This window comes from Pseudochaenichthys georgianus, chromosome 15, assembly GCF_902827115.2.
Source record: "Pseudochaenichthys georgianus chromosome 15, fPseGeo1.2, whole genome shotgun sequence".
Lineage (NCBI taxonomy): Eukaryota > Metazoa > Chordata > Actinopteri > Perciformes > Channichthyidae > Pseudochaenichthys > Pseudochaenichthys georgianus.
This window is the reverse complement of record NC_047517.1, coordinates 29263375-29278497: the sequence shown is the minus strand read 5'-3', so window position 1 is coordinate 29278497 and position 15123 is coordinate 29263375. Positions and strand designations below refer to the sequence as shown.

The 15123-nt window shown below is 39.6% G+C and overlaps 2 long non-coding RNA genes across 2 annotated transcripts; one reads left to right on the top strand and one right to left on the bottom strand.

The window, feature by feature from the left end:
* Positions 1-5465: 5465 nt before the first annotated feature.
* On the bottom strand, positions 5466-6765 carry LOC117460103 (uncharacterized). Its single transcript, XR_004553599.2, has 3 exons — positions 5901-6765; positions 5633-5816; positions 5466-5555 (listed from the first exon to the last, which is right to left on the bottom strand). It is a non-coding gene; the product is annotated as an uncharacterized lncRNA (long non-coding RNA).
* Positions 6766-8980: 2215 nt separating this feature from the next.
* Positions 8981-10142, top strand: LOC117460125 (uncharacterized). The gene is made up of 5 exons (XR_004553604.2): positions 8981-9066; positions 9153-9339; positions 9492-9547; positions 9629-9741; positions 9953-10142. It is a non-coding gene; the product is annotated as an uncharacterized lncRNA (long non-coding RNA).
* The last annotated feature ends 4981 nt before the right edge of the window (positions 10143-15123 follow it).

The window sequence follows — 15123 nt, the reverse complement described above, 5'->3', positions numbered from 1 at the left end:
GCTGATCCCCGCTGTTTTTAAGAAGCCAATAGACATGAAAGCCGTGAGACCAAAATAAATAACGGAAGCTTTTGGCATATGTTTTTCAACGACTTTGCGCTCTTGAAACACTTTCTTATTATTTATGATGTAATATTTTCAAGACATTCTTTGTAGTTGTACAGCTTGATGAAACCTTTTTGTTTGACATCAGCCATTATAGATAATATGGCCACCTGAGTGTGTGTGGTACTGTTTATGGTTTGTTTTTAACTGTGTAATAAAGTTAATTATTCAAAATGTCAGAGTTCCTTATTTTTAAACTGAAACTTGCACTACTGTTAAAAAATAAATAACAACAAACCTGGAATTATGCATTTGGGACTTTTTTTTGCTTTTTCTTGTTGTACCGAACCCGTACCGAACCGTGACCCCCAAACTGAGGTACGAACCGAACCGTGACTTCTGTGAACCGTTACACCCCTACCAAACACACATGCCCAGTTTATGAAGGTCCTGGCGTGCAGGATGACCTCTCACTCCCACTTCATTAAACTAAATAACTACATTCAGTTGCTTACTGTCATGCTTGTGTACAGCAATGTCACACTCATTACCAGAAAAAGGACATCTGTTACGGATGCTGTTTGTCTGCTCATTAATCTGCCTGTGAGTGTTTTCAGCTGTGTGTGTGTTCATGTAAATGAACTGTGTGGTTGCGCCAACATCATTGGCTGCCCATCTCCTGGTCCGCCTCTGAAGATGGGGATTGGATTGACGTCGTCCAATCGCAGCGCACAGCCGGTGCACACCTGCTGGGGAGGAGTACAAAGGCTGCGGACAATCATCACTCTGGAGGCTCTGCTGCGATCAGACGCCTCATACCGTTTGCTCTTGTGTCATGGACACTACAGACTGTGTTTGGTGCAACATATGTATTCAGTGTCGAGTGACAACTTATGTGCTTAATGTTGAGTGTCTAGAGTAGCTTAGTTAGAGGGTAGAGTAGTTTAGTTAGTGTTTAGAGTAGATTAGGATTGTGTGACTGTTGCCTTTAATTTAGCTGTGTGTTTTGTCTAGACTCCCTTTTGTTAGTTGTACCACTCTTGAAGTGAGGTTTTGTTTTGTTCTCTATTTAGTATATTCGTATGTATTTTCCCTGTATGCCTTAAGACTCCTTTTGAGTCCTCCCTTAGTTTGGTTATCTGTCAACCTGTGCCCTTTTGGCCCTTTTGTTTGTTTCAGGCTGCCTGCCTGCCATTTTGTTACACCTTGCTTTATAAATAAATCACCTATAATTATACTAATCTGGTCGTGTCGTTTCCCGTTTGTACCCCTATAGCCAAGTGGGAACGTAACAACATCAAAGCAGATGGGCGAACACGATTAACTGAGCCTGGAATCGCTGCGAGAATGTATGTACAGCCAAGATACAACCAGCAATTTGAGGCTCAGCCAACAGAAAAAGACACAGCCTTCAGATCTACAGTAAATACAAGATGAAAGTTATTTTGTATATAATGAGAAGAACACAGAGTATAGGAAGTAAGCTGTTTACATGTATATAAGAGTGATTCTGTAAAAGGAAGAAAAACCCACATAAAGCACCAGAACTAGGATATTGCTTTGTTTGCAGAACTTGTAACTGATAACAACTTGATTGTGAGACCAGGCTCAAATTGTTAAACAACTTTATGCTGCATGTCCTTATGCTTGTTATCCCTGACCCATGGAAAAGTGAACCCTTTCCCATGTCAATGTTTAAGGAACAAACACAAACAGCCTTGCTTTCAGCTCGACCACCCTCTATTTTCAGTGTATTCAAACAGTTTTGAAAAGGCTTTATAATACAAAACAAGGTTGAGGTGTCATCTCTCTTCTACAACGTTTACAGTACCAGCAGATGTTTTCAACTAAAATATTCAAATTATAATGTCGTGAATAAAAGGTTAGCAACTATGGAAGATAAACATAGTGGAAGATGTAGGAGCTAGAGTAAGATATTTGTCAGGTGCTGATGGTGCCCACAACACGCTAAAAATGAGACATACATTCATCATCAAATCACCTGAAACACGGCCCCATAGGAATGACAAAGTTCCTTAATGTTTGCTACATGAAGGTAAAAAAAGGCAATGTTTTTCCCACATTCACAAATGTATGGGGGAATATAGTTCATCAGAAAGGTTCTGCTGCCACCAAGCAGCAAAATCATTCTAATTCAGTCTGAATAAGACTGAATTAGTTAATGGAAAATCCCTCGACAACTTCAAATCCCCAGGGTAAAAGGGCCAAAAATTAGCCAGACCATAGTGAATTGTTTTCAAATGTATCACTTTAGATATTAGATGCACTGCTCAAAATGTACTACTGGAAATGAATACACAGAGGTTGCACATAAATAGAGATGTATCACCATAGCAAACAGCCAGCAGCACATGGCCTGCATGCATAAGCCATAACTGCCAATAATTCATATTCATCGTTGAATTGAATATGAACCGCAGAAGCCAAAAACAGCCCAAACTAGCTCACTGGCATCCCTTAGCAACAAACACATGTCCTGAGCCAGAACGCAATATGTCATTATCAATGATTGAAAGCTACGCAGCACAGCAGCATACACTTAGCAAACAATAGTTTATAATCTAGTTTAATTTTCCTAATCTTTCAAGTGGAACAGTTATACAAATGGTTTGTTTTTTTAAGTGTATAAATTCATTTAAAATAGAATTTCTGGAAATGTAAATCATTAAAACATGCAACTAGTGTCTGCAGAGCCTTTTGGAGGATTATACATATGGCTGTGTGTGTCTGTAACCTTTCACCTCATTAACTCAAAGTCGGAGAGCAAATTAAGTTGAACTGTATACTATCTATGGGAGGACTGCAGAGACTCAACGATGTGTAAAAAAAAAAAACACTCAATATAGTTTCCCTGTTCCTTTACTTTGTGGAAAGGGCAGAAGTAAAAGGGCCTCTCTCTCTAGAATTAATTAGAAAATCTGCACAGCCATTATTGGCAATTTGTCATTACTGACAATTTATAGGATGGCTAGACAGCTGCACACGTGACCACTGTTACAACAGATAGACTGGTTTCTCTTGTCCTAGTAGCCGGACCGAGAAGAAATCTCTTTCCATCAAACACTATAGATCATATCCATGATTTCGTCCTAGAACTAATCTGAGACCAATCACTTTTTGCATATGAGTAATTTTAACTTTCATCTTTTCCTGCTGGTACCATTGGGCATGTTAATTGAAATCTTTGGAGCTGAACATTTATAGTGGTCTGTGACAGTGGTAAATGAGTCTATCCTGTATTTGAAGTAAGGTGGGAGCTTTTTAACTAATGTAATGCTCATATACCTCAGTCTTCACTAAAAGTCTCGTTTTGTGATTTCAGTTTTGTTTAGCACCATCTACTAACATAGAACATTACAGTGATTACAGGACTAAAACAAATGACTTACTGCTGCTCCCATCAGCAAGGTGATCAACAGACTCTGTCTCAGACATGACACCTGATCTGGAACAAATACAAAATGCTTTTATAATCTATATGGCAATTCCCAGTAGATTTACAACACTATTCACTGCTTGCTTGACAAACAGTCTGGCAAAGAAATGTATGCATCCTCTGGCATCTTGTTTGTTGTTGTGGGTTTTTTAAATTGAGAAAAGTATTTTAGCAGCGTTTTCACTAAACAGCACAGTTACTGAAACCACTGAAGCTCTATTTGCTATTGCACACAGGGCATGTCTAAAAGTGGGAATCATATTATCTTTAAAGAGCAGAGTCATATGAAGTATGCTTAGAGCATCACACTTTAGAATTGTTTAGCTATCAGGAAGGATACTCTGAAGGATGAAAGTGCAACAGAGCCTATGATTTTTTATTATCTGTGGCATAGATGTTACTACGGAGCCCCCCTGGTGACATTGGTGAGAAAAACATTAATACGTGGCCACGAGTTAGTTGTTATGTTCCCACGCATTAGTAATTCGTGGAAACACAATAATTATTACGCAATAACTAAATCCAGATAGTCTATAGAAACTGATGACTGAGTGACAACCATAGACAACACTAGCTAAACTCTGTAGCCTACCGTAGGCTACGGCTATTATCGCGAAGCATGGATCATTTTGATTTGATTTCATTTTATTTTCATTTGGGTACTATGAATTATAATGATATTCTGCAATCCCTTGCAGTTAAGCACAGTGTCATCCTTAGCAAAAGGCACTTGATTCGGCTGCTGAAAATGCACGGTTTGAAACGTAGTTGAGTAAAGTTAGAACGATATTGGCAGATTCGGATTTCACGGATCAATAACTCATGAACAAAATGTTATTCAGACACAAATTACGTCTCCTAAGTACCGTGGTAAGGTTGACAACGAACTACAATCACTCCGAGCTGGACACATTACATTGGTCTCCATCTTCAGCCGGAGAAGAAACGAGTGCTCAGGGACCGTCTGCAAAGTGCAACTCCGAAAAAAGAGAATATAATAATATTCAATCACTTCACTATTATACAGTATATTTCTACCAAACTCACGACACACATCAATAGTTGCACTTTGCAGACGGTCCCTGAGCACTCGTTTCTTCTCCGACTGCAGATAAAGAGCAATGTAATGTCTCCAGTTTGGAGGACAGCACGTATTGGCTTTTTTTTTTATCAAAATGTGATTGTAGTTAGTTGTAAACCTTACCATGGTACTTAGGAGACGTCATTTGTGTCTGAATGAGTGATTGATCCGTGAAATCTGAATCTGCCAATATCGTTCCAATTTTACTTGACTTGTTGTCACTCAGTCATCAGTTTCTATACACTATCTGGATTTATAAAACCAGCATGGACTTCAAGCTGGTCCAAGCTGGTCCATGCTGGTCCAAGCTGGTCCAAGCTGGTCCATGCTGGTCATTATGCTGGTGGACCAGCATCGACCTGCATGGACCAGCATGGACCAGCATGGACCAGCTTGGACCAGCTTGGACCAGCATGGACACCAGCATGAACCAGCAGGGACCAGCATGGACTGCTGGTCGTTATGCTGGTCTGCTGGCGCAAAAACCGTTATTCCAGCATGGACCATCATGAACTTCATGCTGGTCCATGCTATAACATGGTATGAAAAAAAAAAATCTATTATTATTAAGATGGCATGAAATACAAAAACATACCAATATTTCAGTTATACATAACATAAATAACTGCAAATTCATAGAATATCTATATTAAATACATTTGTTCACTCACACCCAAAAGATTACCGTTAAAAAAACACAATATTAGATCTATCTTGCAGCATAAAATAATTATGACATTGACTTCAAAATGTAGCTTTTTACTATTTTCGACCATATATAGCAATTTCTCATGTTTGTCTTTACAAATACAAATGCATTTTGTTTTTGCGAATCATTGATCTATTCCATAAAGAAAAAAATACCCCACAAGCAATGGCATTACGTAAACAAACATTTAAAGAGTTAAAATTCTGATAAATGTAGAATTTCTTTGAAAGAATTGCAGACATGCAGATGTAATGTTTGAGGACCTGGAATGACATATTATACATTTTTCAGTTCAAGGAAAACAAATATTGAAATTAAAAGTAAGAAGGGATGTATTTACATCTCTGGCCCATATCTCTTCTCGGGGGCGCTCCAGAATTCCGTGTGTCCCCTCCGGCAATGCTAAAGGCCCCAAGTCCACCTGGGTTGTCCAGGTCTTGGTGTAGGCGAGCAAGGAACGTTCTGGGGAGTGGGGTCTCGCCTGCCTCCAGAATTCTCCCCAGAGTAACATGTGTTACTGGCACCTAAATGTGGAAGAAAAAAAACAATATAATAGGATGGATAATGCAAATAACTGGGAGCATCAAATGCATTTCTTTGTAATCTACCTGTTTCTTTATGTAGAATTTCTATTATAGGGCTCTGGATGACCCACAGGGCAACCACATCAAACGATCAATTAAGCAAAAATGTTTGCCTACGTTAAATACTTGGACGACGGAGTTAAAGAAATCGTTTCAACGTCTTATATTAAGGACTCCAGAAAAACAGTGCCTTCAAATGGGGAATCCCAATCCATCTGCTGGGCAATGGAAAAAAACATCAGAAAACATGTATTTAAGAATGCAGGTTCTGCATACAATGTGAGTGAATACAGAAATGTATGACAACCCAAAGCACAAAGGGAATTGTGATTGCATTTACCTCAACATTTGAGACATAACTTGTACGTGGAGACATGGCAGGGCTCGACAGTAACGGTTGCCAGGTTGCCATTGGCAACCATTCAGAAAAAATGTCAACCACTTCTTGGCCTTTGGTTGCCTTCAGTGGCAACCAGTTTTTAACATAAAGAAATAAGGACAGCAAACAGCAAAATGTGCACCCCAAAATAGATAAAAATTTATTATTTGTTGTATTAAGAGTGATATTTAATTATTGTTGTGACCAGTCGGAACCTGATACTTAAGTTGCATGTGCATTGGTGTGATTACCGAGCCATAAAGCGATGCGCGTTTACTCGCGTGTGTTTATTTTACAAAAAATGGCGAAGCTAATTAAGTTGTTTGACTGTGGAGTAAAAGGTTTGGCCAACCCGTCAACATCTCAAACGAATGTTCAAAGTGATTCATTCAACTGATAAAGCGCAAGATGAACCCGGACGAAAAGCAAAGAGGAATGTTGTCCATTCACTTCTGGTAAAAGTTCATTCAAAATAAGAGTCCCGATCTTATTACTACCAAAATAAAAGTGCAAAACGAAACTTTACCATTTAAATATTGGCATAAAATGATAATCACTTCTATACAAAGGTAACACATTTTAAATATAGTTAGACATATTAAAGGTAATTTACAGCATTAATAATTAATATCTAATTCTTAGCTGTGAATGGTTTTCATTTATTTAACATTAGACATGTATTAGTCTGGCCAATTCAAGACTTCAATGCTGAAGGGCCAGTGCATCTATGGTGGGGGTCAGCACAAAGGTAAACAAAAAACACATTTGAAAGGGAGACAACGGATGACCAAGAAACTAGTGACTTGCTCAATTCATTTGTGGATCTGTGAAGAACATGACAGCAGCTGCACTACTGGTATTTTGTATACCAGCAATTGAGGGTGGACAAGTTTACTACCACTTAGGTTTAAAATAATTGTGTTAATTACTTATTGTAAAGCATTTGAACATTCTTTTGTGTCACATGTTCATTATTAAGTTGATGTATAACTGTATAGTATCTTAATTATTTAAAATACAAGGTGACTAAAAATGGCAACCGTATTTTCAGTTTTGGCAACCAAAAGCTGATGCCTGGTTGCCAGCCTGGCAACCACTTTTAAAAGATAGCTTTGAGCCCTGCATGGTCTGCACAGGATAAAGAAAACGTTGTTTTGTCCAGTCCGAAATAATGTCTTACATAAATTGAAACAGCATAATCCTCGCTCACCTCAACATCTGCAACGTGTGACCCTGAATTGTTTTTGAAGTCATCTGCCACCTTAAAATGACATCACCAGGTAAGAATGAAAAATAATAATTACAGAATTGATACTTTGAAAGGTTTAACACAAAAATATCATGAATTAACTTACATCAAAATGTCCACTTTTCAGTTTAGCTCAGCGTTGATTGTACTGTGAGGCTCCAAGTACTTCCGTTTTGAAATTCTAAAATGAAAAAAGAACATGGGTATCATTAACAGACTGACTAATGAATGGCAATTTCACCAATAATAGGTTGAAATTATTCTACTGACAGTAAAAACCGAACAATTTAAATTAACGAGCAGTTTTTACTAACTCGGACTATAGCACCAGTGTAAGGTGACACTCAATTGTTGGTTTTAAAAAAAGGTAGTTAGAAAAATCCACACTTTAAAAAATAAATAATTGTTAAGATCTATATTATAAATTCAGATGTGAGAGACACAGCTACAGCTCCATCAGAACAGGAGAGGAAAATAATATGAGATATAGCTGGGGGGGGGGGGGGGCATTGGGGGTCATTAAATGTAATATTATGGAGCCAGGGAGAGGGGTACATATTCAGACAAAACACAACATTTACAAGATTACATTTGTAATTTTAAATGAGAAAAAACAATGAATATTATTAGATAAAAGTAATTTATTTGCCAAAAAAGAAACTTGGATATTCTAAACTGATTAGTATAATTTAATTTGTAAACCTTATCTGTGTTGCTAGAGTTCAAAAGATTGCAAGCATTATATATCTATATACTACGTCTACTGCACACAGATACAAACTGTAAGAGAAATGCAGTCTATGGTATTTACTTGTCTTATTATATTTAACTATACAAAGCGGGAAGCGCGTGAGTTAAATTCACTCTGTGATTGGCTGAGAGACAGGAGATGTTCGACTGATCCAGAGATCTATAATCTCTATTATAGGGCTCTGGACTGACCCACACAGCAACCACAAGATCTATTAAGCAAAAATGTTTGCCTACGTGAAATACTTGGACGACGGAGTAAAAGAAATCGTTCCGACGTCTTATATCAAGGACTTTGACAGGGAGAAATATATACAAAGTAACCTTGACACTGTATATTGGGTACGCTGGGAGGACGATTTCTTCAAGGGACAAATATTATTTGTAAAGGGTGAGCGATGGTGTCCTGAATACTGCATTAAAACGATAGCGTTAATAAATGACCAACTAAGATATGCTAGTTACATTTGTTATGAGTTTTGGCTAAAATGGTAGCGTTAACGTAATGGTTCTCCAACTAGCAACTGCTAGTTGGAGAACCATTTAGCTAGTTAGCAGCAAGCAAAATACTTGGCCGCTGAGTTAAACAAGCTAACGTTGGAGGCAAGCTAGCGTTAGCTGCAAACTCCCGTTAGCTGCAAACTCCCGTTAACTGCTTGCTCGCGTGTTGCAAGCTAACGTTAGCCGGAAGCTAGCGTTAGTTGCAAGCTATTGCCGCTGCAGCATAATAAGGAGGTTGACAATGCTTATTTTTTGTATTGATGATATTGTTTTGTTCTTTATTTTTGTAGTGAGAATCACTTTGCAATTGTGTAAGTGCTATATAAATAGTTATACTAATATTATTGTTGTTACCATCATTGCTATTATTAATAATGTTTTCTTTGTTTTGCTGCAGAAAGGATCATGCCAGCCCACTTCAAACACCTGATCAAGAACTTGTGAATCTTCAGGCAGAAAAGATGAAAACACCTGGTCAAAGTTCCAGTTTCCTGTACATGGAACCATGCCTGTATGGGACTCTGTTCCACATGTCTTCAGTCAGTCCTGGACCCTATGACTAGTTCTACCAAGGCTTATTAGAGGTAAGCAGTGGTAGGAGAGGAGTGGAGTTATCTTTGTATTTGAGCTGCAAGTAGACAAAGGTGATCAAATGCTGATGCTTATAACGATCCGAGTAATTTGATATTGATTGTCTGCCAATACCGAATCCTTACCCGATTCTTCTATTTCCCAGATAATACAGCTGCACAATTACAACAGGAACTTATCTTTAGACGGTTAATACAGAAGGTACATTTAATAACAGATTTGACTGGTGGTAGGCTAAAAGGCTGTTTTGTTGATCATTTTATTTTTCATTACATTATAAAGATCTGCTACATTGGAGGATTCCAAAGCTGAGCTGGAAGGGGAAGTCACCACCTACAGGACAGCAAATCTAAACATTAATTTGGATAAAATATGAAACCAGGTATTTTCACAAAGTAAGTACATTTGTTTTTAAATTGCAAGCAAATAATAATGACAGTCTTGGATCGATTTTGCATTTTAACTTTCATCAGCAACTACAATAAAAGAAACAGACAAGATGGCAGTGAAATGTGTAAACAATCAGCCCATCGAGATATACACATATGAATTTATACTATTGATGAAATGTTTTTGTCCTTTCTTTGTCTTATTCACATTCTGTAGAAGAACAATCTGAGATACCTGAACAGCGTGAGCCTGCACCCTGGACACCCACACACCCCAATAATTCCCCTTCAAAGAGCGAGCCACATGGGAAGGTATATATTATTTCCATAGTGGAGCTTTTTTATTTTTGCTCCTCAGTCTCATATTGGTGTCTAGCTTTTATGTATAGGCTACTACACATTTTATGTTTCAGATTGTTGTCATTGATTTGCAAGGGGAGATTCCAGTGCGTCCAGAGGTCTGGGCAAAAATAAAAAACAACACAAGGGACTCCATGTTCGTGAAGGAGTTGGCTGTGGCGTTTTGGGGCACCGACACCTTAGGGGAAAGGAGCCTGACTGGAAAGGAATGCCCCACCACCAAGACCACCAGGCAGCCTCTAACCCCACAGAAGCTATCAGTTTTGAAAGGTATGTTCTTAGCAGCACTAGCCACTTGCTCTTTGTGAGATACCAAGTTCTTGGTTATTTGAAATGTAATATTGATGATGTAATAATTAAAACTAGGGATGGGTACCGAGCCCCAGCATTAACGGGCCCCCGGGGCTGAATTATTAAAGACCGTGGTACCGTTAAGGTCCAACGTTAACAATCTTTTTATCGGTAATGGAGACGTTAAAAAAATAGATGTCATATGTATTATTGCTACATAAACATTATATCGCAGTCTTACTGTCGCCAACTCTGTTTCTAATATGCAAAAAGACTACAACATTTATTTTCGATCTTACATAGTTTTGTGTGTGAAATAGATCGCTGCAGTGAACACGACTTTCTGTATTTGTTTATGGTTTATATATTCTTTATTTCATTTCATTTTGGCACCATGGCAGAGGCAATTATAGAGTTAATGTGCAGAGATTATAATGTCCCGTTTACTAAAATATGTATTGTTTTATGTTTAGTTGACAAAAGTCACTGAGCTACATTTCCTGCACTCAAGCATACATCTGAAGACAAGAGTTGTGTCCCACTTTGGCCACAAGGGGGAGTATATATAATGTATATATATATATATATTGTATATATATATTGTATAGATGTTGCAACTATACAGAGCTTTGGTAATACTATATGTAACTGAGGTCATGCTAATAAAGCTATTGAATTGAATTGAGTATACCTTTAAGTGATCTGTCAGGAGGAAACAAAGGTTCGCCAACACATTACTCTACTGCTGAGAAAGGCTCTACAAAGACGTGAAACGATGTGCTGCAATCTGTGTATTTTTGAAGAATGCCAAGTAAAGGAAGAAAGTTAATAACTATTCTGTTTACAGTTCTGTCATCACATAATTTAATACGATTTGTTAAAACATTGTTGTTTCTTATTTTCAGTTTGCTTCAAGCAGTGGCTGTACGAGAAAGACCAATAAATGCTGGCCGGATTGGCAAAGACCGGAAGATACATAACAGAGAAGATAATGGATATTAACAAGAAAAAGAAAAAAATACTTTGAACATTTTTTTTTATAATTTCTTTGTTGCTATTTACATTTTGAATTATATTTGTTATTTCTAAATAATGCATCTATTATAGATGATATTTTTATTTAGATGTAGGTTTTTTTTGTAATATTATTGTATTGTTAATGTATAATTTATTAAATAAAAATACTGTTATGAACACTATGTCTTTATTTTGATAGTTACCAGAATACATTGTATATTTAATACTAACATAAGCTGGTGATAGATCAATTCTGGTCTGCTGAAAAATCCAGCATGGACCAGCCTATGTTGTGTTTTGGTCACCAGCATGGTCCAGCATGGACCAGCCTGTGTTTTGGTCACCAGCATGGACCAGCATGGACCAGCATGATCTACCAGCATGGACCAGCCTATGTTGTGTTTTGGTCACCAGCATGGACCAGCCTGTGTTTTGGTCACCAGCATGGACCAGCATGATCTACCAGCATGGACCAGCATGGACCAATGCTGGTCCATGCTGGCAGATCATGCTGGTCCATGATGGTCCATGCTGGTGGTCCATGCTGGTGGTCCATGCTGGTAGATCATGCTGGTGGTCCATGCTGGTCCATGCTGGTAGACCATGCTGGTGGTCCATGCTGGTAGACCATGCTGGTGACCAAAACACAACATAGGCTGGTCCATGCTGGTCAACACCATGCTGGTCCATGCTGGTTTTTTCAGCAGGGTAGTTATTGCGTAATAATTATTGTGTTCCCACGAATTACTAATGTGTGGGAACATAATAACTAATTCGTGGCCACGCATTATTAATTGGTGGCCACGCATTATTAACTCGTGGCCACGCATTATTAACTCGTGGCCACGCATTAATATTTTTCTCACCAATGTCACCAGGGGGGCTCCGTACAAATGTAATACAGTGATGATCCCTTATTGTTAAACGCTAGGATTGGGTGTGGAAACCCTGAAAACTACACTTATTGACATACTGAGCCATTTCACATTTTCCACACAGGTGATGAATCTTCTGTGCACATACCTTTTCTCCTTATCGTGGAGTCAGACGCTGGCCAGCTCCATGTCTGTATCATGGATGTAGAACTGGATACAGCGTGGGAGGCGGGGCCTCATTCATTCCTATGAGAGTTGCTCATTGGCGCCATGGATGTATAATAAGAACTGGATACAGCGTGGGAGGCGGGGCCTCATTCATTCCTATGATGAGAGTTGCTCATTAGCGCATGATGACAAAATGGCCCAACTTTTAACGTCACAGATTACCCGGCATGCCTGAGAAGTACCCGTATGTGCACTCATAGAGCATGCGCAACTTTAACCACACCACCCAAAAGGCTCGTTCACATTAAGCACGGGAATTTGCGTACACGTAACAGCACCGCGCGTTCATGACAGCATTGTACTGGATTTATATTAACGAGGCGGCAGTTAGCAGCTAGCGGCTAGCTAGTAAATTATGCTAAATTACACATCAATCGTTATGTACTTTTATATTACGCTGATCTAGTGATATCCAAGCAACAGAGCTTCATTTAGCATGATACTTGTGTCGGTTGGCAGGCCCGGTTCTACAGGGGTGCATAAGGGTGCATTGCACCCTCAGTTGAGTCGTTATGCACCCTCATTTGAAAAATGAAAAGTAAAAAATAAAAAGTGAAAAAAATGAAAAGTGAAAAATATTACATTTTGCCTACTATTACTAACAATGGTAGGAAGAAGAAGAAGAAGAAGAAGAAGAAGAATATAGTTGAAATAAAATAAATTGTAATTGTGGTTGAATAGCATTGTCTAATGCATTTATTTGATCAATTTAAACGGTAAGTAACGTTATTATGTCAGGTGCGCGTGACCTGTGCCGCTGCACATTCATCATCTGCAAGGTGTTTACACAGCAGTCAATGATGGATCAGAAAATGGTTAAAACAACCAGCCCTTATCGCCAGCATACACTGCATCTACTGCAGGTAATAACAGTTCAGATCATGGGGACATTACGCTACTGTCGTGGACACTAACGTCCTCCTGCCCGACTCACCGAGATGGGTCTGTCTGCAGACCGCAGCAAGGAGGCGTTTCCTATAGGGGCGTTTCCTAACGTTTTTTATCCAGCTGCTTTTATAAATCCTAGCAGAAGAAGTCAAGTTCTAGTGATGGGAATTCCGGCTCTTCTTGCTGAGCCGATCATTTGGCTCACCAAGAAGAGCCGGCTCTTTTGGCTCCCAAAGGGCTCTTCAGTTGACCACATATTATACCTTTTAATTAAATCAAATGTAGTGCTGTTTTGACTAATGATTTGTATGTGTACACATATATCACTTAAATTATTCAAGACATCCTTTGTACTAAAGTATTCAAAAGTAAAAATTACATTATTTGCTGTGGCCAATTGTTTTCATTGCATTTACAGACCCGTGTAACTCTCTGATACCACCCAATGAATGCATTGACTTGCTTGTAGAACCACGCTACACAAAACAGATGGCAACACCTATAAAAACTATTTAAAAAAAGGGGCTACTGTATCAACCTATATAAAGTATATAAATATAGTTTTTCTCCCTGCAGGAGAGGGGAGCGTGCTTTGAGATCAACTGCTAGGCTGCAGCGGGGAGAAGAGGGGGACAAAGAGAGATCTCCGTCCTCCGTGTTTTATTCTTATAGAAGTAAGAAGAGAAGTAATGGGTCAGAAACCCTCCTTTTTACGCAGCGGTCCAGACATAGACATCATAGCTACGGCGACATATATTCAGTTGTGTGGTGACACGTTATGGGACATAATTCACCTCTCTTATTGTGTTGCCACACGGACCCTTTAGTGGGAACACCTGGAGAGTTAGCCTCCATTCCTGCTAGCTCGTTAAGCAGAGCAGACGATGTGTTGACCTCTCTATATTTAATGGATAATAAAGAGTGGAACTCCGTTCTGAATACATCGCCTCCGACTCCCTTTTCCTGGCGCTACACTGGTGACCCTGACGTTTCCGAGAAAGTTTCCGGAAAATTAACGAGCATGGCTGAACGCAATGTGTTCGTAAAGCTGCCGGAATTCTGGGAGCACGCCGCGGAGGCATGGTTCGCACATGTGGAGGCGCACTTCGCCTGCCGACAGGTCCGTGACTGGGACCTGAAATACTACCATGTGGTAGCAGCGCTGGGCAGCTCTACGTCGTCCAGGTTGGTGGGATTCATCGCAGCCCCCCCACATCATGGCAAATATGAGGCGATTAAGGCCCTTCTCCTTAAGACATTTAGCTTATCTGCTAAGGAGAGGGCCCGCCAGTTACTTGACATTCAAGGCCTGGGAGACAGCAAGCCATCTCAGCTAATGGAGAAAATGCTAAATCTGCTAGGGGGGGGAAGATCCCCTGATTTTATTCACGGAGATTTTCCTGCGTCACTTGCCTCCCCGGGTCCAGACGGCGCTGGCCAACACGCCTGTCACGGAGCCGCGTGCCTTGGCTGAGGAAGCGGATCGTTTTTTCCTGGCTACACAACAGCCCGGTGCAGAGACGTTAGGCACGGACCGCGATTGACGACGGCTAACGGCGGTCCCATTCGCACGTACGGCGTGAGGCCTATGTGTCTGTGCATCGGAGGACAGCGTTTCAGCTGGGATTTCGTGACAGCGGACATTTCTTTTCCCCTCCTCGGAGCGGATTTTTTGTGTGCTCATGGACTCTTAGTGGACGTTAAGAATAGGTGATGCTGGGCCTGAGGA